Source organism: Phyllostomus hastatus, unplaced genomic scaffold (assembly GCF_019186645.2).
Source record: "Phyllostomus hastatus isolate PE091 unplaced genomic scaffold, TTU_PhHast_1.1 phas_contig_40, whole genome shotgun sequence".
Taxonomy (NCBI): Eukaryota; Metazoa; Chordata; class Mammalia; order Chiroptera; family Phyllostomidae; genus Phyllostomus; species Phyllostomus hastatus.
The window spans coordinates 26,721,763-26,746,860 of NW_025333872.1; the positions used below are offsets into that span (position 1 = coordinate 26,721,763).

Here is a 25,098-nt window from a genome sequence, read left to right on the forward strand (position 1 = left end):
TTATAGTGAGATGAGTGGAAGATTCACACAATAACCCTTATTGTAAAAGAATATATTGTTTTGTTTATTATTTACTATAGATCATATATACATATATTTCAGTGTTGCATGTTATCTATTCTGATTTTAACAACATGTATTTTTCATAAGATAAATAATTGGGTTTTTTTTGTTTCTAGATTAGTTAAATAAGTATGTAAAGCACTCACTTTTGTGTGACATCAGCATGAGTGCTGCTTACAACATAATTTCTTTTCTGAACAAAGACAATCTAATCTGAATTTTTATTTTTGTAGAAAACTGAGTATGTAATTACTATAAGGCCTACCTTTCTTCTTTAATTACCTTATGTGGCCTTTACTGTTTTTAAAATTTGACTGTTTTGCAGATTCATAGGCACAGAAATCAGACTGATGCCAGAGGGAAAGGGTGTGGGGACTGGGTGAAAGAGGTGAGGGGATTGAGAAGTACCAGTGAGAAGTTATGAAATAGTCATGGGGATGTAAAGTACAGCATAGGGAACATAGTCAATAATATTGTAGTAACTGTGTACAATGCCAGGTGGGTACTTGAAGTAGTGGGTGTATCATTTTGTAAAGTATATGAATGTCTACCCCCTATGCTGTACACCTGAAACTAATACAAAATAATATTGATTGTAAACTGTAATTGAAACAAAAATTGACGGTTTTGAATGACAAAATTCACTAGTTGCAAAATAAAATAATTCAGGAAGTTTTTCCGAGATGTCACATCTACCAAAGGCTTGTGGCTACTGATCCACAAAGAATTATATTAACTGTCAAAGATAAAATACCATGTGATGATTTCAGGTGTTGTTTCTGTAATCTAGTATAAGCCAAATAGAGAAATCTGCTGCTTTTCATTATGGCTAGAAAACTAGCCTTCAAGCCAATTTAACACTGAAGTCAGAGTAAGTGGTGCTTCAGTGTGTTGAACATGCTGCCCTTCATCCAGAGGAGAATGCGTTGAACTTGAACGAGTATAGAGGACCTCAGTTGAAAGTATATTCCTTGGTCAGTTGTAACTTATAACAGGAGAGAAGCTTATATAGTACCCAAGCAAATACATTTCAGCCAAGTCAGGTCTCAAGTAAAAAATATTTAAAGGGGTGGCTCATTCTCTCAATTTAGATGTATAGGAATGATCCCACTCCACTGCCTCATTGCTGGCTAGAAAGGTCAGGTGAGCACCACTCATGCAGCCTTCATGAGGCAGGGGGAATGAGGTCTATATTCTGGCTTCTCTGCTTCTGTAGGAGTGACTTTAAACATCCCTTCATGGAGGGATTTTCCTTGGGTTACTTCAGTGTCATTATAGGTGTTGTGTGGGCAGCTACTACCAGTGAACAAAATGGAGCCTATTCTTGAGGTGACAGGTGTGTCCATGAGATCAGCCTTGCTAGCTGTGATGTAGTCAAAGCCTTGTTATAGGGCCAAAATGTACATGCCTGAGCTAAGTTCCGAACATCCCACTGGAAAAGGGCCACTTAGCCAGGCTTCATGGAAATGGTCATCGTTCTTGAACCCTGAGTCTACACACTCCAGGTATTTACGAAAATAGGACTGTTACTTAGTTACATTTATGAAAAGAAGCAGATAAAAAGCAGAAGTAAATATCTACTTTGTCTGCATTCAATATTTTTAAGTAATTACTTCAAATCATGTAATTTAGTTTGCTTTTAAAACTGTCATTCTTTTATGTTGTCATTCAAGCCCTGACTAACTTAAAATTTAAACACTAATTTCTTCACTGTTTAATGCAATCCCACTGAATTTTATTGTTAAATATTATTTGATCATGAGAAAGAAACCAGTGAAGACTGCTCCGCATGCCACGCTTTCCCTGACACGGACGTTGACAAGGCACATGTAGCAGTAGCAAACCCTCACAACAGGATAACAGGACATGGATTCAGTGCCGCTCTTCTTCAATAATCACTTGAGCAGAAACCAAAATGAATGATTAAGATGTAAAATAGGTAAGAGCATTTTCCAGTAAGCATTTTCATTCCTCCAATCACATCTTCAAAAACAACCATCAAAGGCAGAAAGTTACACACCACACATAAAGTCAACAGTAAGTTACTTTATGTTTTAAATATTAAAAATGTATCAGCACATGTGACACAACCAATATTAAAAGTTGAGACTATTTTTATATGCTACCACAAATAAATAATTTTGCCTGCCAGTAAACAACTATCATAAGACTACAGTCAATCCAACTATTATTACTAATTATTTATTACTAGCAACAATGATTTTGGCTTCAAATAAAGTAAGACCTTTTTCACCGGAAAATATTTTTACTTATTCATATAGGTCAATTTTTCATTCAGTTGACTGAATGAACATAGAACTTGAACTGAGGATCTGAAAGGATAACTGATATTTTGGCCATTTAAAATTTGTTAGGGAATTAGACAAAGCCCAAGTGAGTAATTCTATATAATATGTGTAAAGCATTCTTCAGAATATTCTGGGAGCAGCATCTAGGTCATTCTGCAAGGCGTGCACATTTCTAGTTCATAAAACACCACTCAAAAAAAAGCTGAGACTTGACATTTCAGGTGTGGCTTTGATTGTGACCTGTCATAGAGTAATTGGGTTCATATGTTCCTGTATCCCACGTTCCAGTCCGCCTCTGTCAGACAGCTGTGTGCGTCTGGACACTTTTCTTGCTTTCTCTATCTTAGCCTCTTGTTCCATAAAATAAACATAATTCCTATCTCATGGGATCACTGTAAGAGTTAGATAATACCTCATAAATAAAAGTGCTTATAAGTGTTAATATCCCCAATGGCCAAAATATGAAAAAGTAAATATTGATATTATAAGGAACATAGATTTTATATAATTGTCTAATTTTTTTATTTGCCTAATTTTACTTCCTAATTTTCTTTCTAAATAAGTAAACAAAATACAAGAGGACCTATTAATTAGCTACTGGTAACAAGTAACCCAAAAATATAGTGGCTATAAACAACATTCATTTACCTAGCTGAAATTCTGTAGATTAGTAATTCAGACTGGACTTAATTCAGTGATTCTGTAGTCTTAGCTGATCTTACTCAGTTTGCTTATATATCTCTTCTCACCTGGCAGGTTAGCTGAGAGTGGCTGGTCTAGGTTGGTTTCTGATAGATAACATGTCTATTCTTCCTCCAACAGTTAGTCTAGTCTTGTTCTCAAGATAAAGAAAAGCAGAAACATGTAAGACAAGCAGAAACATGTAAGACAAGCAGAAGTGTGTAAGGCCTCTTGAACAATCCCCACCCCAACTCTGAACTAGCATCCTCTCATCTCTGCCACATCCAGTTGGCCAGAACAAGTCCCAAGCCCAGCCCAGATCTAAGGGGTAGGAAAATAGATGCCACCTCTTGATGATATATGCAGTAGAGTGACATTGCAAGGAGTGTGGATACATAAAGGGGTGAAAATGAGGCCACTTTTGTAATAAAATGAACACAAATAAGATATTTTTTGACATTTTTTATATTTTGCTACAACAAACTCTACTTCAGCATAAAAAGGTTGAATAGATTTAACTGTTAGAACATGTATTCTTACTTCCCCCATCACTTGCAGTATAATCCTTAAACTTATGTTTAGATAATAGGACTTGGAGACTGTGCCAAAGATATTTTTCTATTTGAAATGGTAGAAGTGCTTTGTGTGTAATAGCAAAATGTTACAGAAAAATGAAATTATTTTTTAAATATTTTATTTATTTATTTTTAGAAAGAGGGGAAGGGAGAGAGAAAGAAAGGGAGAGAAACATCAGTGTGTAGTTGTTTCTCCCATGTCCCCTACTGGGGACCTGGCTTGCAACCCAGGCATGTGCCCTGACTGGGAATTGAACCAGGGACCCTGTGCTTCACAGTCTGGCATTCAATCTACTGAGCCACACCAGTCCAGGGAGAAAAATGAAATTCTTAATTGGAATGGGAATAGAGAAATATATCAAATAATCCAAGAAATGATTTAGTACTTTTACTTAGTCTCATGTGTGTATTAATTCTAGCTAAAATATAACTGAGACTATGACTGGGAAAAAGCAGGTAGTCATAGTGGAGAGGTATTTTTAGAATTCACTGTTAAAACTTTCTTGACAATTGTGCCTTGTATTCTAAACTAATGAAACAATGTTAAATACTATTATAAATATAGCACTTTTCCATCATCACTGTTGACACATCCCTGACTTGCTGTGAAATCTTGGTTTACCTCCTAGAATTCCACTGAACAGCATGTTATGCAATTGTTTCATTTAACCTGATAACATGTAAAACTGCTACAACTTTCAGGAAGGACTTATGTGTTTGATTTGACAGCTGACTTGAAAAATGATGAGAACAGATGGAGTAGAATAACTATGATTTCAAAAATTGCAGAAATTTATCTGTAGCCAAAGCCAATTGGTATGGAAATAACCATGCCAACTTTTAATTAGCCATAGTAGCGAGCAATTGGGAAGTGTAATAGTAATTTGATAGCCAAGCAAGAGGCTTAACATTAGTCACTACTGATTGTGTGTCATTTTTTCTTCACTATGATCCTAGTGAATAACTCTAGATTTATGTGAAATATGCTTACCCCTCTATTGCTGCATCTTCAATAGTGGTTATAGAAAAAGTGAAGTATCAAAAAAAAAAAAGAAGAGACATGAAACAGAGGAGAATAATCATCAAGAGCTATATTATTTCATGAGTATTAAATTGTCTTTTAAAGTATTATTTTTAATAATTGAATAATACATCATTGTATGGATATGTTATATTTTATTTGACCATTCCACTTGTGGAAAATTTAAGTCTTGCCTATTTTTTGCTTGTTTTAGCAATAACTTAATATTTAATGTACTTGAAATGTGATGCAGAATTACCATATGTAGGCGAGCATCTTTGAACACATCTTTTTTTCCTTCGTTTAAATTAGACTTAAGGAACTAGAATTATTGGGTTGATAGTTATGGAAATTTTAAAGATTCTTGTTACATACATCTCATTTTCCCACTGTGAATACAGAGAATCTAATTGACTCACTTCTGATCCAATGGCTGGTGTCTGGAAAGCCCTGCTGCAGCTCAGCTGATTTGCGGACAATGCATAGGATTTTTAAGAGGGGTGTGGGGTGAGAAAAAGTAATAGGCAGCCATAGGAGTGTGAGTACTGCTGATATATGGAAAAGCTTTTGATTTTTTAAATCTTTATTTAGTGTCTGGCCCGTTTACCCACAATTTTCTTGTCAGCTCTACTTGCCAAAAGTGATACACATGATAGGAAAAACACATAATGATCCTGGCTTCTTCATTCCAATTGTTTTAATTTTCTTCATGTTTCATGTCTTGCTATAAATTGGTGAAAGCTGCAGAATAAAAAAAGGTAAATGTAGGGTGACTCTTTAGGAGGCCTCTGCAGTAGTCAAGCAAGAGTTGATTTTAGCTTGCCGTTTCGATGCAGATATAAAGAAGTGGACAGATTTGAGATATAATTTGGAGATAGTATCAACTGATTAGGGTGATTTAGACATGAGAGAGAAGGTGGTGATAGAGATTATCATCACATTTCCGGCCATTGTGCATTGGAAGAGGAACAAATTTGTATGGGTGTTTATACCACAGATTTTAGAGGCTCTTAAGGCATTTCATTAGACCTGAGTTGCAATTCAGAAAAAACTCTGTACTACAGTTACATTGCCGGGGCAGACAGTACCTAGCCATGGGAGTGAATCAGATTGCAGAAGGAGACAGGCTGGAAGTAGAAGAAAGCCTGTGACTGTCAGTGGGGAAACTTAAACATTCAGAAGTTGAGTAGGGGAAGAAGAAGAGTATGGAAAAGAGGCCTCTAGAGGAGCACAGGGAAAATAAGTAGAATGTGTTGCCAAATAGAAGAAAGTATTTAAGAAAGTGTTTAAATATTCAAAATATTACATAAAAGTCAAATAAAGTAATAATATCAGTTGTCCCTGTGGGTGACTTTTGCAAAGGTAATTTCATAGAATAATGAAGGTAGATGCCAAGTAGGAGCTTCTTGAAGGGTAAATTACAAGTGAGAGCATTCTGAAAACCCTCTCAAAAGCTGGCTGTGAAGGGGGAAACAACAACAGAACACAAGCTAGAAAAGATATGAATTATTGAAGAAAACCTTAATACACCAGTATCCAAAGCAGTCACAAGGTCCTTGATAGGGAATTCTTCTTCTTCTTTTTTTTTTTTTTTACTGTTGTCCCCATTTTTCTCCCCCATTGCTCTCTCCTGCCCTGTCCAACCCCCACTCTCAAAGACAATCCCCTCCTTGTCCCTGGACAAGGGGAGTCCTTTGTCCTTGTCCGTGGGTCCTTTGTACATGTTCCCCTTCTCTTCCCTGCTATCCCCTACCCTCTCCCCTCTGATCCCTATAAGTTTGTTCTTTATTTCTATGTCTCTGGTTCTATTTTGCTCATTAGTTTATTTTGTTCTTTAGATTCCTCTTACAGGTAATATCATATGATATTTGTCTTTCACTGCCTGGCTTATTTCACTTAGCATAGTACTCTCCAGTTCCATCTATGCTGTCATGGGGAATTATTCTTGACCAAGAAAATATTTTTAATCAAAAGAAAAGTATAGACTAAGCTCACTTACAGAGTTACAAATGTCTTAAGACTTCCTGAGGAATGTCATACTGAAGTCAATCATAGTATCATACTAAAGAATTCTAGTTAAATCAATAATATGACAAAGGTGTCACCATTAATATTATTGAACAATATTCTGAAATTTCTGTCCAACATCAGTTTTACTTCCAAATTATAGTTTAAATCTATCCATTTCTCTCCATCTCCTCTAGTTATGACTAAGTTGTAATTATTCTTTAGTCATCTCTTGACTACTCTCCCTGTTTTCAGTCTTACTCTTCTCTCATTCATTCTCCAAATTACAGGGAGCTGAATCTTTATAAAACTAATTATGAGGCTCTTGTGTTTGAAATAATTAGTTGTTTCCCATTAAATTAAAATCCAAAATCCTGCCTGGTGTGACCTATGCTTGCCTCTCTGAACTCATCTTCCCCACACTCCCCTTTTCTCCTTCTCTGCTACAGCCACACCAGCCAGCTTTCTGTCAGTTCTTTGAAGTCACCAAGCTCTCTTCTGCCTCAAGACTGTCCACTGGTGTCCCTACTGCTTGGAATACTTTTCACTGTATTTGGACAACTTCTGTCCAATTATCACACCTTAATAGTCATTATCTCAGGGAAAGCCTCCTTGATGAGGTCAAAGTCAATCTTTTTTTTATTTTTTTGCTTTTATTTTTTATTGTACTTCTTGCATTACCATTTATTCCCTTTACACCCTCTTCTGTACCACAATCACCACACTGTTGTCCATGTCCATGAGGCCTTTTTGCTTTTTATTCAATCCCTCTACCTGCCTACCCTGCTCCATAGTTGTCATCTTGCTCTCTATGAATCTGTCTCTGTTTTGCTTCTTAGTTCAGTTTGTTCATTAGATTCCACATATGAGTGAATTCATATGGTATTTGTCTTCCACTAACTGGCTTATTTCACTTAGCATAACGTTCTCCAGGTACATCCTTGCTGTCACAAAGGGTAACATTTTCTTCTCTTTTACAGCCAAGTAATATTCCATTGTGTAATGTCCCATAGTTTTTATCCACTCATCTACTGATGGATACTTGGGCTGCTTCCATATTTTGGCAACTATAAATAATGCTGCAATAAACATAGGGTGCTTATGTTCTTTTGAATTAGTGTTTTGGGTTCCTTTGTATATATGTATTCCTAGAAGTGGGATTGCTAGGTCAATAAGCGGATCAATATTTAGTTTTCTGAGGAAACTCCATACTGTTTTCCACCGTGGCTGCAGCAATCTGCATTCGCACCAAGAATGCAGAAGGGTTTCCCTTTTTACACACCTTTACCAGCAATTGTAGGTTGTTGTTTTATTGAGGATAGCCGTTCTGACTGGTGTGAGGTGATAATCTCAGTGTGGTTTTAATTTGCACAGCAAAGGAAACTGTCAACAGAATAAAAAGGCAACCCACAGAATGGGAGAACATATCTGCAGATACATCTGAAAAGGGGTTAATATCCAATATTTATAAAGAACTTATAAAACTCAACACCAAAAAATAAAGAAACCAAACAATCCGATTAAAAAATAGGGAAAGGACTTGAATAGACACTTCTCCATAGAGGACATGCAGATGGCCAATAGACATATGAAAAGATACTCAACATCAGTGATCATCAGAGAAATTTGTCATGATGCCTTCAACACTACACTTCATCCTTGTAGCACTTACACAATTCATACTTATAAATTCACTGCCACAAGGTTTTCTTTTTTCTGCTTTCCCCAGTTAAAATAGAAGCTTCATGAAACAGCAACCATATATGTCTTTTTACACCTTTTTCTCCAGCCCCAGAACCATGCCTGGCACATTGAAGAATTCAATTAATTAATCACATACTGGAGGAAAATAGTGCAGACAATATGAAGTAGTGGATTTTTTTTTTTGCCTCCTAAAGTGTTTGATTTGTCTTCAACCCTACTTTTTCAGATTCCTGCTGTTGAATTAATGAGGTAGAGTTATAGGTCAAGATGAGTTTTTTATGTATGGCCCTTGGAATTATGTTTTACAAATTATAATACATAAAGCATTAATATATTTAGTAATATACTGGAATGTTCAGAAAATAAAGCAGTTAACATATTTCTATGTGTTCTTATTTGTGAAACACATTGCCAAACAGTATTATTTAGTTCTTTATTCAGTAAAATAAAATAATGCAGTTCTTTAAAACCAGATATTATGGTATCTTTTTAATTTAGCAGTAGTGCTAAAGGTTGTCTACTGATTCTTGTGTCATGATTTTTAGTTGCAGTTACAGTGGAATTTTGGAATTACTGACTATAGTGACCTTAGGTTGGTTTTGTTACGGAAATTTATTCGGAAGCTATTTTATGTAATCTCAGAACAAAGAAATATGGAAATTTGGGGGCACATAATAAGAGATTAGTAGAAGGGCATGATCCTCATTTATATAATGATTGAGACAACTTGACTTTTGAATAGTTTCTCATTAATCAGTGCTGAGTATTCTAAAAGGGTGGTTGAAATTTGCTTCAATTTTGCTTTTATTTTGAATTTTATCCCAATTATCCTGTTTCTTCACTACAGGCTCTGGCACTATCTCAGGTTTCTCCTCTTATGTCTTAATCCCAGGGTCTCTCTGTGCTGTAGACACAACTTCCTCCATGCTCCCCACCTCCCCTTTCTTCAGCTTCTTCTTCATCTTCCCACTGTTTCTTTTTCACCTGTTTTGCCTTCATCCCACTCAAGGCTGATTCCATTTTCAGGTTGCATTCTTTCCATTTTCATTTCAGGAAGCTCTGAGAAAGGAAGAGAAATGTTCATATAAATAAATGAATTCATGAACAGGTCACTCTAGAGTTTTGTTTTGTTTTTTTTGTATTGAAAAACAAGGAAAAGATCTAGTATGCAACTTCCCCTTAACATCTGAGCATTCCTGAATGAGACTGCATTTTATTTATTTTTTCCATCACCATTTATCCCCCATATCCTCTACCACCTCTCCCCAACCCCCATCCCCCACAATCACCACACTGTTGTCCATGTCCATGAAAATTAAGAGTAAGGTAAAGGCAACTCCATATTTGGTAACTGTGATTTTAATGTATAAACATATGTCATTTGTAATTTTTTTATAAGAGGACTTTAAAATTAATCTAGCAGTTGCTTCTGCTTACCATAATCATCAAACATTCATCATTGCTGTTTTCACTAAGTCCTAGTTAATAAATATACTTTATATTAACTGAAACTCTTTGTTGGAGGTGCATTCCAGATGGTAGGAAGGTAATTATTTCAATGTCACCAAATATTAGATGACAGGTGCATTTTTATTTAGAAGCCACTGGCATGTGAACTTCTTTCACATTCAATGTAAAAGCAATTCACTGTATAGTAATTGCTGAACAAGTGTGTCCCACCAGACTTAAATAGCAGAATTCCACTGCACAGAAAAACAGAGGTGTTGGTGCAGCTGCTGTCCTAAGTGGTGGTTGTGCAATGACTGTGTGACAACTTATCGTCTAGGCTTATGACCATCTATTGCTTCATAGTTTAATATCTTACAGAAAGTATGCTTGGTTATTATTTTTCTTTGCTAATCTTCACAATCCCCTTTAAGCCTTATAAGTAATTCCCCCTTCAGCTATCTGTTCCAATAGCAGTCAAGGATGAATGAGACAGGATACAGAAAGCAATTCACATTTGGTTTGCCTTTCCTACATTTTTCCTTGCTGTTTGTCATGTTCTGTCAATAATCATACTTTAGATCAAAAATAAAGACAATATGAAAAAAAATTAATACTTTGGGAAAACATTTTGTGGAATGTTATTTTAAGTACCTGCACTTGTCCAGCCCTGGGAAGGAGTGTGGCAATGCAGATGGCTTCACCCACTGGCTCTATTCCAGGGGCTCTCTGATAGTGATCCTTCCTCCACTTAAGGTTTACTTCTGTATACAGATGATGATTCATGGAGTTGATGTCCTGGTAAAAATCGAGGGCTGAGTCATGCAATAGCACCCAGTAGACTCAGGTCAAACCAAGTGTTCTTCCTTAGGTTAGAGGGAATTTAGGAGGTTAGCTGCTTTGACCCTCTTGTTATTCAGCTTTTTAAAATTATATTTTATTGATTATGCTGTTATAGTTGTCCCAGTTTTTCTCCCTTTGCCCACCCCACCCAGTACCTCCCACACCCTCAGGAAATCCCCACCCCTTTGTTCATGTCCATAGGTCATACATATAGTTCCTTGACTACTCCATTTCCTGTACTGTACTTTACATACCCTGAGCTGTTCTGTGACTATCAATTTGTGCTTCCTAATCCCCTCACCTCTCCACTTATTTCCCCACACCCTTCTCCCATCTGGCAATCATCAAAACACTCTCCTTATCCATGATTCTGTCTCTACTCTTTTTGTGTGCTTAGTTTGCTGTTTAGATTCAATTGTTATAGATATGTGTTTATTGCCATTTTTATTATTCATAGTTTCGATATTCTTTTTCTTAAAATATGTCCCTTTAACATTTCATGTAACATTTTGTTGATGATGAACTCCTTTTGTTTTTTTCTTTTCTGGGAAGCTCTTTATCTGCCCTTTGATTCTAAATGACAGCTCTGATAGGTAAAGCAGTCTTGGCTGTAGGTCTTTGCTTTTCATGACTTTGAATATTTCCTGTCAGTCCCTTCTAGCCTGCAAAGTTTCTTTTGAGAAATCAACTGACAGTCTTATGGGAACTCCCCTGTAGGTAACTAACTTTTCTCTTGCTGCTTTTAAGATTCTCTCTTTATCTTTAACCTCTGACATTTTAAGTATGGTGTGTTTTAGTGTGCACCTGTTTGCATCCATCTTGTTTGGACTCTCTGTACTTCCTGAACTTGCATGTCTGTTTCCTTCACCAGATTAGGAAAGTTTTCTTTCATTATTTTTTCAAATAGATTTCCAATTTCTTGCTCTTTCTCTTCTCCTTCTGGCACCCCTAGGATGCAAATGTTGGTATACTTTAAGTTGTCCAAGAGGCTTCTTATGCTATTCTCATTTTTCAGATTCTTTTTTCTTCTTGTTGTCTTATTGGTCATTTTTTGTTTCGTTATTTCTATATCATTGCTTTGATTATTGGCTTCGTGCATTCTTCTGTTGATTCCCTGTAAATTATTCCTATTTCCACTAGTAGGGTGGTCCCCAACCTTTTGGCACAAAGGAGTGTTTTCATGGAAGTAAATTTTCCAAGGATGGTGTGGGGTGACAGGAGGCAGAACTCAGATGGTAATTAATACAAGTGAAGCTTTGCTCACTCACCCTCTGCTAATCTCCTGCTGTGTGGCCCAGTTCCTAACACAGGCCACAGACTGGTACCGGTCCATGGCCTGGTTGTTGGGAACCCCTACATTAGTATATCCTTTATTTATGCCTGGGTCTTTTTTATGCTATTGCATTACTCACTAAGTTCTTTGAGCATCCTTATAACCAGTATTTTGAATGGTGCATCTGATAAATTCCTCATTTCCACTTTGTTTAGTTTATTTGATAGGTGGCCATCCAGGCTCTGTCTGCTCATTAAGGCTGGCAGACAATTCTAAGTTATTTTAAGCCAAAATCTATTCCTTGTTATTTTGACCAGTTTGTCTCAGTTCTAATCATTTGGGAGAATGCATTCTGAGATTATCCCTTCTTCCAACTGGCTAATAACCTTTTGGAGAGTCGAAGATGGTATCTTTTTCTAAACCATGTTAGTACTTCAAGTTTTTCCATTGTGCTTCATGGATCCTGGTCCATAGATTCCTCATATTCCTCACAGCCTTAATCTTGTGATATTGTAGCTCATCAGTGTCCTGTTAGTGTGATATTTATACATAGATATAGAGTTCTTCTAGGGTGTTTTGAGCAAGGGATAATGCACACAGTGTAACTGAGTGCAGGAACTTGGATTTAGTAGAACTGAGTCCTAATCCTGGCTTCACTTCCAGCTGATTGCAAGGCTTCCCCTGGAAACGGAGAGAACGAGGCTAGATTACCTCTAGAATCACTAATGTTTAGAGCTAGAATGACTCAAAATATAAAGGGCATATACTACTGTCAGATAGTTGTTTTCTTGAAATAAAATGTAAGCATTTACATTTATATATGCCAACTTTCATTTTGGGATTTTAGCTTCATGTTTCTACTTGTCAACTTTTAACTCTTTATTCTGACAGCTATTATGATATTCACTTTTCTCAGCCTTGTAACAGCCATGAATTTTGTATAGATAAATTCTGGGACTTTGAATAACCAGTATAAATATTAAATAAGACAAAGCCTGGAGCATAACTGTATGGCAACTAAAAATGAATGAAGTCAAAATGAGTATCTTTATTTAACTACTTACTCACCTCACTGCAATTTTGCACATTTATCTGATATGTCTTAAGAAATTTTATTATATGTCTTATTGAAGTAAATAAAACAATCTCATAGCACTTGAATAATTTTTATTTTTGACATGATATACCCTCTTGATAATCATATTATTTACTAATAGGTTAAAATCAATTAGTTTAATAATTAATTCTAGAATTTTGCCAGGGATCAATACCCAGCTTACACATTGCTCATGTTTATTTTTTAAATGAGGAAACATTATTGAATCTTAGCTTTTCCATCTCCAAGATCTCAGAACTTTATGTCAGTGACTCATTTCCATTAGCTCTTAGTATGTGTCCTTAATGTAATCTGCCGTTTCCTCTCTTAATGTCTGTCTTGGTCTCAGAGGTGGTTATTGAGAATTGGTAGATTAAAAAAATGTCTTTACTTTATTTTCAAATCAGTTTGATGCCAACCATAACCCAATATGATAATGAAATATTTTTCAAAACCCATGGCTGGTTTCAGAACACATTTTTTTGTTAAGTCATCCATTTATTTGATCATTTCCTACCTAGTGTACACCAGGTCCTATGTTCAGCACTAGGTCCTATGTTCAGCACCAGGTCCTATGTTCAGCACTAGGGTAACAGAGATGAAAGAGGCAGGACATTCTTTAAAGAGCACGCATGAAGTATCTGATGGTTGGTAAACAATGAGAAGGAAGAGGAGGGAGTGCTAACTCCACCTGGCACAGAGGAGCTTTTCAGTGAATATTCATTAGTGTATCTTAAAGCATAAATAGGCATTGTCCAGACCAAGGAAGAAGCAAATGGAACAATTCATTCAAAGGCACAGAAAGGGATAAAACACAGGATGTATAGGGAACCAGATGGGGTGTATTATGTAACAAAATAAAAAGCAGTGACCTCCAAAGGAAAAAAAGAACTTTAAAAGCCTGACTGAAGCACAGCTTCAGGTAGAGAGCTCAACCAGGAGGATTGCCATGAAATAACATGAAGAGATTCCCTCTGAGAGTTCAGTTGCTGGCATATTTAGCTCACTCTCCCAGGTAAGGACATCACCTGACCTCCAAGCAAGCAATCATTATCGTAAACTTTGTTATCTCTGGAAGAATCTTCCTACTAGAAGGCCCATGTGAAGTCTCCAGACAAAAGATTAGAGAGGCTCATGTCCCTTTAAAATACTCATGCTGGCTTAAATGAGACTTTAGGTAAGCTTTTTGCTTGGCATTTCCCAGGAATTTCTGAAGCTCTCTATTTTCTTTATTCTTGCCATTTATAGAATCTGAAAGTGTTCATGTAAGGGAGAGTAAATGGATTTGGCTTCTAGCCTAGGCTGATTCTGCCAGTTAAGATTCTAAAGCAACTTAAGGTATTTTATCCTTTCTGTGACTGAAGAAAAGAAAGAGCATGAAATGGAGCCAAAGTTTTAGCATTTGATCATAAAGTATAAGTGGTGAATTCCTGGCTTTGCCTACTAATAAATAGTCATGTCTACCAAAGAACCCCAAATTTTACTGACCTTAAATTTCAATAATTAACTAACCAGATGTCCAGTATTTTCTTATGATCTCCCTCCTCAAATTGTTACAAGAATTCTCAGGGATTTTATATATGTTACCTCTATAAGTATGTGAGTTGACATAAAGCCTTTCTACTGTCATTTCCTCTTTTGGTTCTTGAGAAGGAACAGAGAAATTTCAGGTATAATTTGAGTTGGCATCTACAAATTTTGCTATATCTTATTCATTTAAGCTGATTGCTTGTCATATCTGAACGTACACATGTGTATATATATACACATGAGAGAGAGAGATAATTATTCATCCTATAGATAATTATTTTGAATATTCATGGGATATTTAGAAAAACTCATGCTTCCTAGGAAAAAATTAAGTTCACAAAGCAGACATTTTGCAAGATGTATTCCTAGATATAAACAATAATAAAGAAACCAAGAAATGGACATTCCAGCAAAGATGGAGGCATAGGTAGATATGCTTTGCTTTCTCACACAACCAAAACAGGGACAACAACCAATTTCAAAACCAAAAAACAACCAGAACTGCCAGAAAGTTCAACTGTATAGAAGTCCAACCAAGAACTTAAAAAAGAAACATTCATCCAGACTGGTAGGAGGGGAAAAGATGGGTAGCCAAGGAGGAAAGGATGCAGGCAAGGTAGCAGCTGGCAGACTTGGAGGTCCCACATTCATATGCAGATAAACTGGAAGGAACAAGAAGGGAGCAAGACAGACTACACAACCCAGGATTCCACCAAGGGGAAATAAAACCTCAAAATCTCTGGCTGTAAAAACCTGTAAGGATTGTGGTGGCTGGAGAAAATCCCAGTCTCACAGGAGAGTCCATAGGAGGAACCCAGAGGGTCCTAGAATGTACACAAACTCAGCCACCCAGGAATCAGCACCAGAAGGGCCCAATTCACTTGTGGGAAGTTGGAGAAGTGACTGAAAGTGGGGTGAGAGCCAAACAAGCAGCCGTGTTCCCTCTCTGACCCTTCCACCAAAATGCAGCTAAGTGGGTTGCCCTGCCCTGGCAAATACTTAATTAAGGCTTCACCCCTTACAATGTAACAGATGTACCAAGACAAAGAAATATGGCCCAAATGAAAGAACAGATCAAAACTCCAGAAAAAGAACTAATCAACCAGGAGATAGTCAACCTATCAGATGCAGAGTTCAAAACACTGGTAACCAGGATGCTCACAGAAATGATTGAGCATAGTCACAAAATAAAGGAATAAGTGAATACTAAGCAAAGGCAAATAAAGAAAAATATACAGGGAACCAACAGTGAAGGGAAGGAAACTGGGACTCAAATAAATGATTTGGAACATAAGGAAGAAATCAACATTCAACCAGAACAGAATAAAGAAACAAGAATTTAAAAACATGAGGAGACACTTAGGAACCTTCGGGACAACTTTAAATGTTCCAACATCATATCATAGGGGTGCCAGAAGGAGAAGAGGAACAGCAAGAAATTGAAAACTTATTTGAAAAAATAATGAAGAAAAACTTCCCTAATCTGTTAAAGGAAATAGACTTCCAGGAAGAACAGGAAACTTGGGGAGTTCCAAAGAAGTTTGACCTAAGGAGGGACACAGTGAGACACATCATAATTAAATTACCCAAGAATAAAGATAAAGAGAGAATCTTAAAAGCAACAAGAGAAAATCAGACAATTAACCGATAAAGGAGTTCCCATAAGACTGTCAGCTGATTTCTTAAAATCTGACATAGAAAAACAAATATTCTAAAAAGGGTAGGGAGCTAGTTTAAAGATTAAATGAGCAAAATTAAGCAAGGTATTAAAATTGAAATCACAAGTGCTTCACAAGAAAATTAAATAATTTATGTGCACTGGAAAGAAGAGATTAATCTTATTCCTCTTTACTTTAGTCTGACTGTGTAGATAGAAAGCCTAAGAGACTATGGTAGGAAAAAATTTTAATTGGCAAAAGAATTTGGCTAAGAGATATATTGAAAAAACAGAAGATTTTCATACCTTAGCTATAAACAATTAGAAATATAAATAGGAAATATTCTATTAAAAGTAGCAAAAGCAATAAGAAATCTGGGAAAATTTGAATGAGAAAAGAACATATCTACAAAGAAAATCAAAAGATACAAAATAAGATTAAGTGAAGTAGATACCATTTTTAAAGTTACAATATAAAAGTTCATTAATTCAGAATTAATATGTAAATTTAATACAATACAAATAGGAATTATGACATGTTATATAATTTGTTTTGAAGTGGGATAAAATTGTTTAAAGTTTATATGGACAAATAAATACCTGAAAATAGTCAAAATTTTAAGAAAGAACAAGAGTAAGGTTGGATATGCTTTACTACACACCATATCATTCTATAAAGTCACCATAAGAACATAAATATTATATCATGTAATATAAAGGTGGGTAAAATGACAATGAGAATCTAGAAATTGATCCTAGAATTTATAAGAATTTAATAAGTGTTTACATTTCTGTTCAAAGGAAAGGATGACTTATTCCATAGATGTGCTGGCTGCACTGCCCATATCCATATGAAAAATATCTTACATTTTATAAAATAAATGAATTCAAAATGGATGAAGGATTTATGTAAAAGCCAAAATAAAATATATATTTTGTGTTAGTATAAGCTAGGGGCAATGGTATACCTGGCCAAAATTTTAAACTCAGGGACAATAAGGGGAAGATGTATTATACATATAAAATTAAACATTTTAATGGTAAAGGACCATAACAAAATTTTTTTACAAAATGCTAGTTCTAGTAAAGTTATTATACAATTAACAGGCAATCAGTTAACATTTCTACTTTTCAAAGAGTTTTTTAAATTGATGAGAAAATATGAAAATTTTAATTTTTAAAGCAAATAAAATATATGAATAGGTTTGCTACAGAGCAAACCCCAAAATATTAGCCATTATATAAAAGGCTCAGATTCACTAGTAGTCAGTGACATGTAATTTAAAGCAATTATGAGCTCTGACTTCACACACATCACCCTGGCACCTGTTGCTGGATGTGACTTAAGGACAAAGGCATTCCCATACATTGCTTGTGGGACGTGGAGAGCTGCAGCCTCTTTTGCAAAGCAATTTGGCAACATGTATCTTAAGAAATTAATGGTAATCCCTTTCCTTAGCAAACTCCTTGAGACTCTGATTTATACAAAGTATACCACGTGCATTTAATGGTGTATATTACAGCATGGTTTATAGTGACAGAAAACTGGAAACAGTAAATACTCATTAATAAGAAAACACTTAAATAAATTGTGGTACTTCTATATTATAGAGTGTTATGGAACTATTGAAGAGAATCACTTAGGACTCTATCGGGTAATCCAAATTGATTTATAGAAAGTAATGTTGAGGGAGAAAATTAAAATGCAGAACAATGTATATAATGTAACCAACTTTTTAAAGCAAACAGAGGACAAAATTCATGGTGTGTGTATGTGTGTGCATGTGTGTGTGTATTCAGTTATGATTATATGAGTTTGGAGAAAAAAAATTGGAAGGATATATACCAAGTTCATAACAGAAAACTGGCATCCAGTGAAGGGATTATATAAGAAAGTAAGGAAAGAAGAGTATGTTTTATTGTTATTGTCATAATTTATACTTTATATTTTAAAATACTTTATATCTAAGAAATATTTTACATTTATAAATTTTATATTTAACATATAAATGGTTTATGTTTATAAATTTTATAGTCATAAAACACATAAATATATTAACTTGTTTTATTATACATACTTATAGATATATATATTATGTATATCCTTGAGTATATATCAAGTATTTCACAAAAACACTTTCATATCTGTACTAAAATATGTTTATGTAATTGCATTTAGGAATTTATGTAAAATTATGTTTGTATTTTATGTAATTATTTAATTTTAAAAAACAAGTACAAGAAAAATAGGTTGAAGGTAGGAGAACCAGCTGGCTAAACTGCCACATGGTATATGAATGAAATTGAACTAGGATCATGACAACAATAAGGGCAGGATCAGGCAGAAACAGGAGTAATTTAATAAGAATAAAAATGGCCCTGGCTGGCGTAGCTCAGTGGATTGAGCTTGGGGTACGAACCAAAGCATCACAGGTTTGATTCCCAGTCAGGGCATATGCCTGGGTTGCAGGCCACGGCCCCTATCAACTTCACATTGATGTTTCTCTCTCTCTTTCTCCCTCCCTTCTCTCTCTAAAAATAAATAAATAAAATCTTTTTAAAAATCTTTGAAAAAAAGAATAAAAATGAAAATATAAAAATAGAAGAGAGGAGGGATGGATGAAAGGTCCTTTATTCTGTTTCATTGATTTATTTGTCTACATTTGAACCAATACATTTTGTAAATTACTGATTTTTATAGTATGTATGGTACTGAAAGTACTAATTGTGAAAGTCCTTCCACTTTGCTCATTGAAATTATCTTGGATACTCTAGGACCTTGGTATTTCCATGTTGATTTTAAGGTCAAGATGTCAATTTCCACACTCACACATATACAATCTGCTGAGATTTTGAATGAGTTTTCATTCAACCAAAGATCATTTGGGAGGATTTATCTTTTGATAATACACAGTCATTCAATATTTAGTGTACCGATTTACTTAGGCTTTCCTTACTGTTTCTTAGTTATATAATTTTCAGTGTAGAGTTTTTAAATAATTTGTTATATTTATTCCTAAGTATTTTATATTTTAGTGCTATTTTAACTAAACTTTAGATTTTAACTTTCCATTTTTGCTGCTAGAATATTAAAATATATTTTTTGCTTATTGACCTTGTATCCAGCAACCTTGCTCTATTAATCAATCAATTCTAAGTATGTAGATCATCATGTTATATATGAATAAACAGTTCTAATTCTTCCATTCTTGTTCTTATTCACTGGATTTTTTTTTTTGCCATATTGCACTAGCTAAGGCTTTTGGTACAATATTGAATAGAAATGGTTATAGTGGGCATCCTTGTCTTCTTCATACAATCAGAAGAAAATAGTTCAATATTTCATAATTAACTGTGCTGTAGATTTTTGTAGAAATACTTTGAGAAAAAGGATATCAAAAAAAATAGTTCTGAGTTTTCCCTTGAATACCTACCTATTCAGATATTGAATTTTTAAATGCTTTTTCTGCAACTAGTGAAATAAGAGTATGATTTTGTTCTTGTTCATGATGCATTATCCCTTTTTTTTATATTGACAGATCCAATTTGCTAATACCTTTTTTTTTAGGAGTTTTGCATCTCTGTTTATGAAAAACCTAAGCAATTCTTTTCTTGTAATTTCCTTGTCAGATTTTGGTATCAGAGTTATGCTGGGATTATAAAATGGAAGCTGTGATCTTTCCTGTTCTCCAAAGGAGTATGTGTAATATTTATATCATTTCTTCTTTAAATGTTTTTAACTCACCAGAAAAGCCAAGAGGATCTGGAGGTTTCTTTGTGAACCTTTTCAAATTATGGGTTTAATTAGTTTGTTTTATTGTTTTCTTTTGTGTTTCTCCTCAAAATTTGGAAAAGTTTTGTTCCTGTGGTCATTTATATTCATAAAGTAAAGTAGGCTTCTTATTTCTGCACTCAGCATCTGTTGCTCACCTTCTCTGGGATGGCGGAATTAGCACATTTCCACTCCTTGCCTCTTGCAATTGTCTGGCTTTAATGAATTACATTAATTTTTCTTAGTTTTTACCTTGGTTTTATTGACATGCGACCTTTGTTACTTAATTTATTGGTTTAAAGATGGTCTTTAAATACCTCATCACAAATGATAAAGGAATTATTACATTCATATTGCCACTCTTTTTTCTCTTCTAATTTTTGTCAGGTATATAATTTCAACACTTTTCATATTATAGTATTTACATTTAGTTCTAACTTCAATACCCAATTTTTCTTTTTCATTTAGTCTTACAGTTACGTGGAATCTGTCTTCAGTCCTTTGCCTACAGTCTCTGTATTATTCTTTTGTTTGACTGATGCTTGTCTTCTAATTTTCTTCTTAAAAAGTTCATGAAAACTATATATACAGAGTATGTGGAGAGCCCCTAAATTTTTTTCCTTTATACTTTAATAATAATTTTGTTGGTTATAATTCTTGGAACAGTATTTTTTTCTTGAGGACATTTTAGGCATTGGCCTACTAATATTGAGTATTGAATGTTACTGTAGAAGTACCTGCATTCAGCCTAAAACCTTTTTCATAGGAGACTGATAATTTTCTTCACTTTTAGTGTAGAATCTAGTGAACAAAATAAACTAATGAACAAAATAGAAACAGCAGCATAGATATGTGGAACAGACTGAGAGCTGTTAGAGGGGAGGGGGAAGGGGAGACTGGATGAAAGAAGATGAAGGGATTAGCCAGAGAACATTTATGCATAACCCATGGACATGAACAACAGTAGATTCATGTCCAGTTCATGGACATGAGCACCCCAGAATGACTGAGGTGGTGGCAGAGCTGGGTAGAGGTGGGCAAAGGGAGAAGAATTTGGGACAGCTGTAATAGCATAAATAATAAAATACAATAAAAAGATGGAATTAATGCATCTTGATTATTTTGATTAAATAATCAAAAGTGTTATGCATATTAATTTTACTGAGTTAATTTTAAGGGCTTCATTTAAGAGCTGGTAGCATTTGAGAACAATATCTTTAGATTTAATTTGGGTAAGTACAGGTTTCTCTACTTGTAGTTTGGGTCAACACATAAAGTGTACCTCAAAATATGTTTTTTAGAGGAGAGATTACTTCCTTGGGCATTAGAAGACTTGAAAATGAATTGCTCGCTACTGAAGTTTTGATAGTACTAGGTTAAAATTATTTAACCTGAGTTTTCTAGTGTAGGAAGGTTTTGGAATCTTCAGCCTAATGATTTTCTTATTTAAGTTAGCAAATTTGGACTTTATACTGGAAGAGACTCTCAGTGAGTTAATGGAGAGCGACTAATGCCAAACAGAGAGGCATTATAATCATTTTCTATTCTTTCCTCTGAATAGAAACACCTACTCTGCCAACCAGAGGTCCATGGTCCAGCGATGCTTTCAGCACCATTAGAAAGGGAGACAAAGGATGGGGGAAGACTCAGAGACTTTGCACTTAGGTCTGTTGGAGACAGAGCTTAATCAGAAAAGCTAGCACCACTTGAAAACGAGTATAGTGAGTAGGAAGTAGAGACATAGATCCTGGAACCTAAATTCCCTTAACCATTACTGAGCATCTTCAAAAGTTCTTTAAACATTTATTTTTTTTGTCCAGAATATTGTAAAAATTTCCCTTATTTCAAAAACTTCATTCAAAATAGTCTCTCCTGGGTGTCTTTGAAAGTTTAGACCATTTAAAAATGCATATTATTAATTTTACTGTGTTAATAGTCATTATGGTTCAGTAGTGTGTATAATATATATCAGGGGACATCTTACAAAGCATATTATCATAAAATGCATATTTAAAGGATTTTTACCTACATAAATTGAATTTAATAGATTATAACACCTCTGATGGGTCCATTAGGGTCTTTGGAAAATACAGTTCAGAGCCTTGTTAAAACATATATTCTCTTTATCATATTCTACTTAGAGAGTTGGCTGTAGTAACCTAGACCTTCAATGTTGTTGTGTTGCTTAGTTAAGAAAAATGAAAATTTAAAAGTAATTTTTTTCCAGTAAGCTAGTCTACTAAGCCACGAAGAAAGCAAATTTTACAATTGATTATAGTGTTTTCCATTTCAAGTAATATACATAGAAAAGTTTTCGTTAAAAATAATATCTGTCATGCTGACCCACTATGCACCCAGATGCAGTCGCAGGAGGATGCTTTTTTCATCTGCCACAGAAACATTCCAGGGTACTGTGACTACCTTGACCTGTCAAGGGTAATGCAGCTGTTCAGGGACATGGAAAAATAAGTAATGATTATAATAATAATATCTGTCAGTAAATGTGTTTAATGACACAGATTGCTATGTATAAAAAATCCTCCTTTTACATGTCAGAAAAGTGAGGGCATGTGTTTTGGTATAAGCTGAGGTTATTAATTGTTACTCATCAGTGGGGTGTACTTTAATGAAAAGCATCAAGTATAAATTATATGCAGTGTTCTCCATAATGTCGTCTATAGACCACTTATATCAGAATCTCCTGGGTGCTCAAACATGCCTGCTCCTCCCATGTCCCTGAATCTACTGGAAAAAAGGTCTAGGCATGTGCTGTGAAATTTGCATTTTAATGAGCTCCATTAGAGATTCTTTCACAACAGCTGAAATTTGAAACAAGTGGTTATTTTAACCTACAAACCCAACCACATAAGGTTGCCAACACCTGGAGTCCTATCCAGGCTGAATTCTGCCTCCTGTGTGCACTCAGACTGCAGAGCATATGCCGTAACTCCTTACACATTCTGCAAGGAATACTTTGAAACCAGTCCTGATCAATGCTACGCACTTTGGATTTACAGAAGTCAGTCACTGGATGCCAAGCCACTCAGCTCTAAGTTTGTAGTTGCTGTTGGGAACTGTGTGAGTAGAGATTTGAGCACAATTTTTCATCAGGAATCCTCTTCCCTGCTAGGACTTTTGGTGTCTTTTTAAAAATCATTTGGTGGTTCAAAATCAAGAGGCCTCACCCCACCGGTGTCCACTCAAGGCCTCTGGATATTCAGTGATTATAACTGACTCTCGACTAACCGACACAAAACACAACAAAACAAAAACCTTCTGTCATGTCACTTTATTCCATAATCTTCCTCAAAAATGGAATTATAAAAAATGGTATTTTATTATTAACTAATAGCCCTATCTCTAAATTTTCCCCATTTTCTCTCACTTTAGAAGTACAAACAATAGCACCTTTGCATTTGTCTTGACCCAAATACAAGGCTACACTGAAGGAAAAGTCTTCCTTTGCTACTGAAAAGCATCAATTCTGGTGGTTGAAATAAATTTCAAACAAATCTCACACTGCTGGCTTAAAGTTCTTGAAAGAATTGCCTGGTTACTGGTCTCACAAAGAGCAAAGTGGTTATAACACATAGAACTATCTAGTGCTTATGAGCTCATGAAGTTTTCTGTAAGTTAGAGACATGAGCACCAGCATTCACATCATAGCTCTTGCATTCCCTGGCTTCTAAGATTTGGACCTAACAAAAGGCCTCCCAACCGTGTTTAACTGCCCTGTGGTGTTGGTTCTTGATTGTTGATAAGGATTCCCAGCTGTGCTTACTTAGGAGCTCTCTAAAATTCTTCCTTCTCTGATAAAGAACCCCTAGTGAATTGAGTTGTAGATATCATAAAAGTGCCCTAAAAAATCCAGTCAAATAGTGGGCTTTCTCAACCCAAGGTTGCAATAAATGGAAAATGTGGGAAGTTTGAAATTAAGTATGAACATTGAGTTTTGACATGGGAGGAATAAACTGAGTAAGTAAAAAAGATAATTATTTGAACCCTTAAAGCTTTAAACTAAATATTCTGACTCATCATATGGGTTCTGGAAAAGACTCCAAAATGGTTTGCTACTTGCCTTGCTGTAAGAAACAGATCTTTTAGTTTTTAAAGAAATGTTAAATTCAAATTAGAAATTATTTTAATGTGTATATGGGCAGCATTTTTAGTTTTCTTTCCCCATTCCTATGGTTTCATTCTCAACTAACTACACCTTTATTTATCAGTGGTTCATTATGTGAGAGGCAGGTAAAAACTTATGTCATTTTCTCTACTTCTCATATTGGCTAAATTTGGCTAACAATTCAACAGTGAATCACAACACTATCACTATTGAGTAATAAAGGCCAGGCAATAAAGATGCCTCAGTCTAAAACAGAATTGCTTGTCTGATTATCTGAAAGGGGTTTTTAGTCCTCCAGTACAAGCTAGCTTTTGAGATTTGGCCTTTTCCTATTAGTTGGTTCCCAGATAAGATAGTAAGAAAACAAACCATCCTCATTACTAATAAATAAATGTCATACTGGGATCATTTAGGAGATCAAAACACTGCTTAAAAATTATTTCTAGTACCTCTTATAACTCTTCATGAGTCAGACAAGAGAGTTTATTGAGTTTTGTGCTAGCAGAATAGAAAATAATAGAAAACAATATTCATGTATTAAAAGTCTCATAATGCTGTTGGAGACTCAAACCAAACTACCTTCCCTTTTTCCTTCAGTAGTCTCAACTTGTCTTCCGAGTTCAACCATCACCCCTCAGCAGGGTAAGTCCCAAACCTATATCCTACACCTGAGTTCTCTCCTAGCTTGGATCTACTTTACCCTATTACCTACTAGACCTATCTTTCTTGATGTCTTTGTTTATTTCATTATGTTCAGTATGTTCAAAACAACATCCTTCCTCTTTTCTTTCACATCTGCTTCACTGATAACACCACCACCCTCCCAAACTTGTCATTTTTGTTAACTCTTATTTGTCTCTGTCTTTTCCTTCTGTAGCAACTCATAGTTGCCCTTTTTATTCATCCCCATGCCGTTACCCTAAATGCCAGCCTTCCTTGCTTCTGCCTAAACTGTTGGAGTAGCTTCCTAACCAAATTCCTACTTCTAATCTCGACCC

General features: G+C 35.1%; 1 protein-coding gene and 1 non-coding gene across 2 annotated transcripts in view; both read left to right on the forward strand.

Moving 5' to 3' along the window:
* The window catches only part of COL19A1 (collagen type XIX alpha 1 chain), a 330,577-nt gene that overhangs the window by 102,255 nt on the left and 203,224 nt on the right, over positions 1–25,098 (forward strand). The gene's annotated exons all lie outside the window — the stretch shown is intronic.
* Positions 22,315–22,440, forward strand: LOC123822330. The gene has a single exon (XR_006786298.1). It is a non-coding gene; the product is annotated as a small nucleolar RNA SNORA77 (small nucleolar RNA).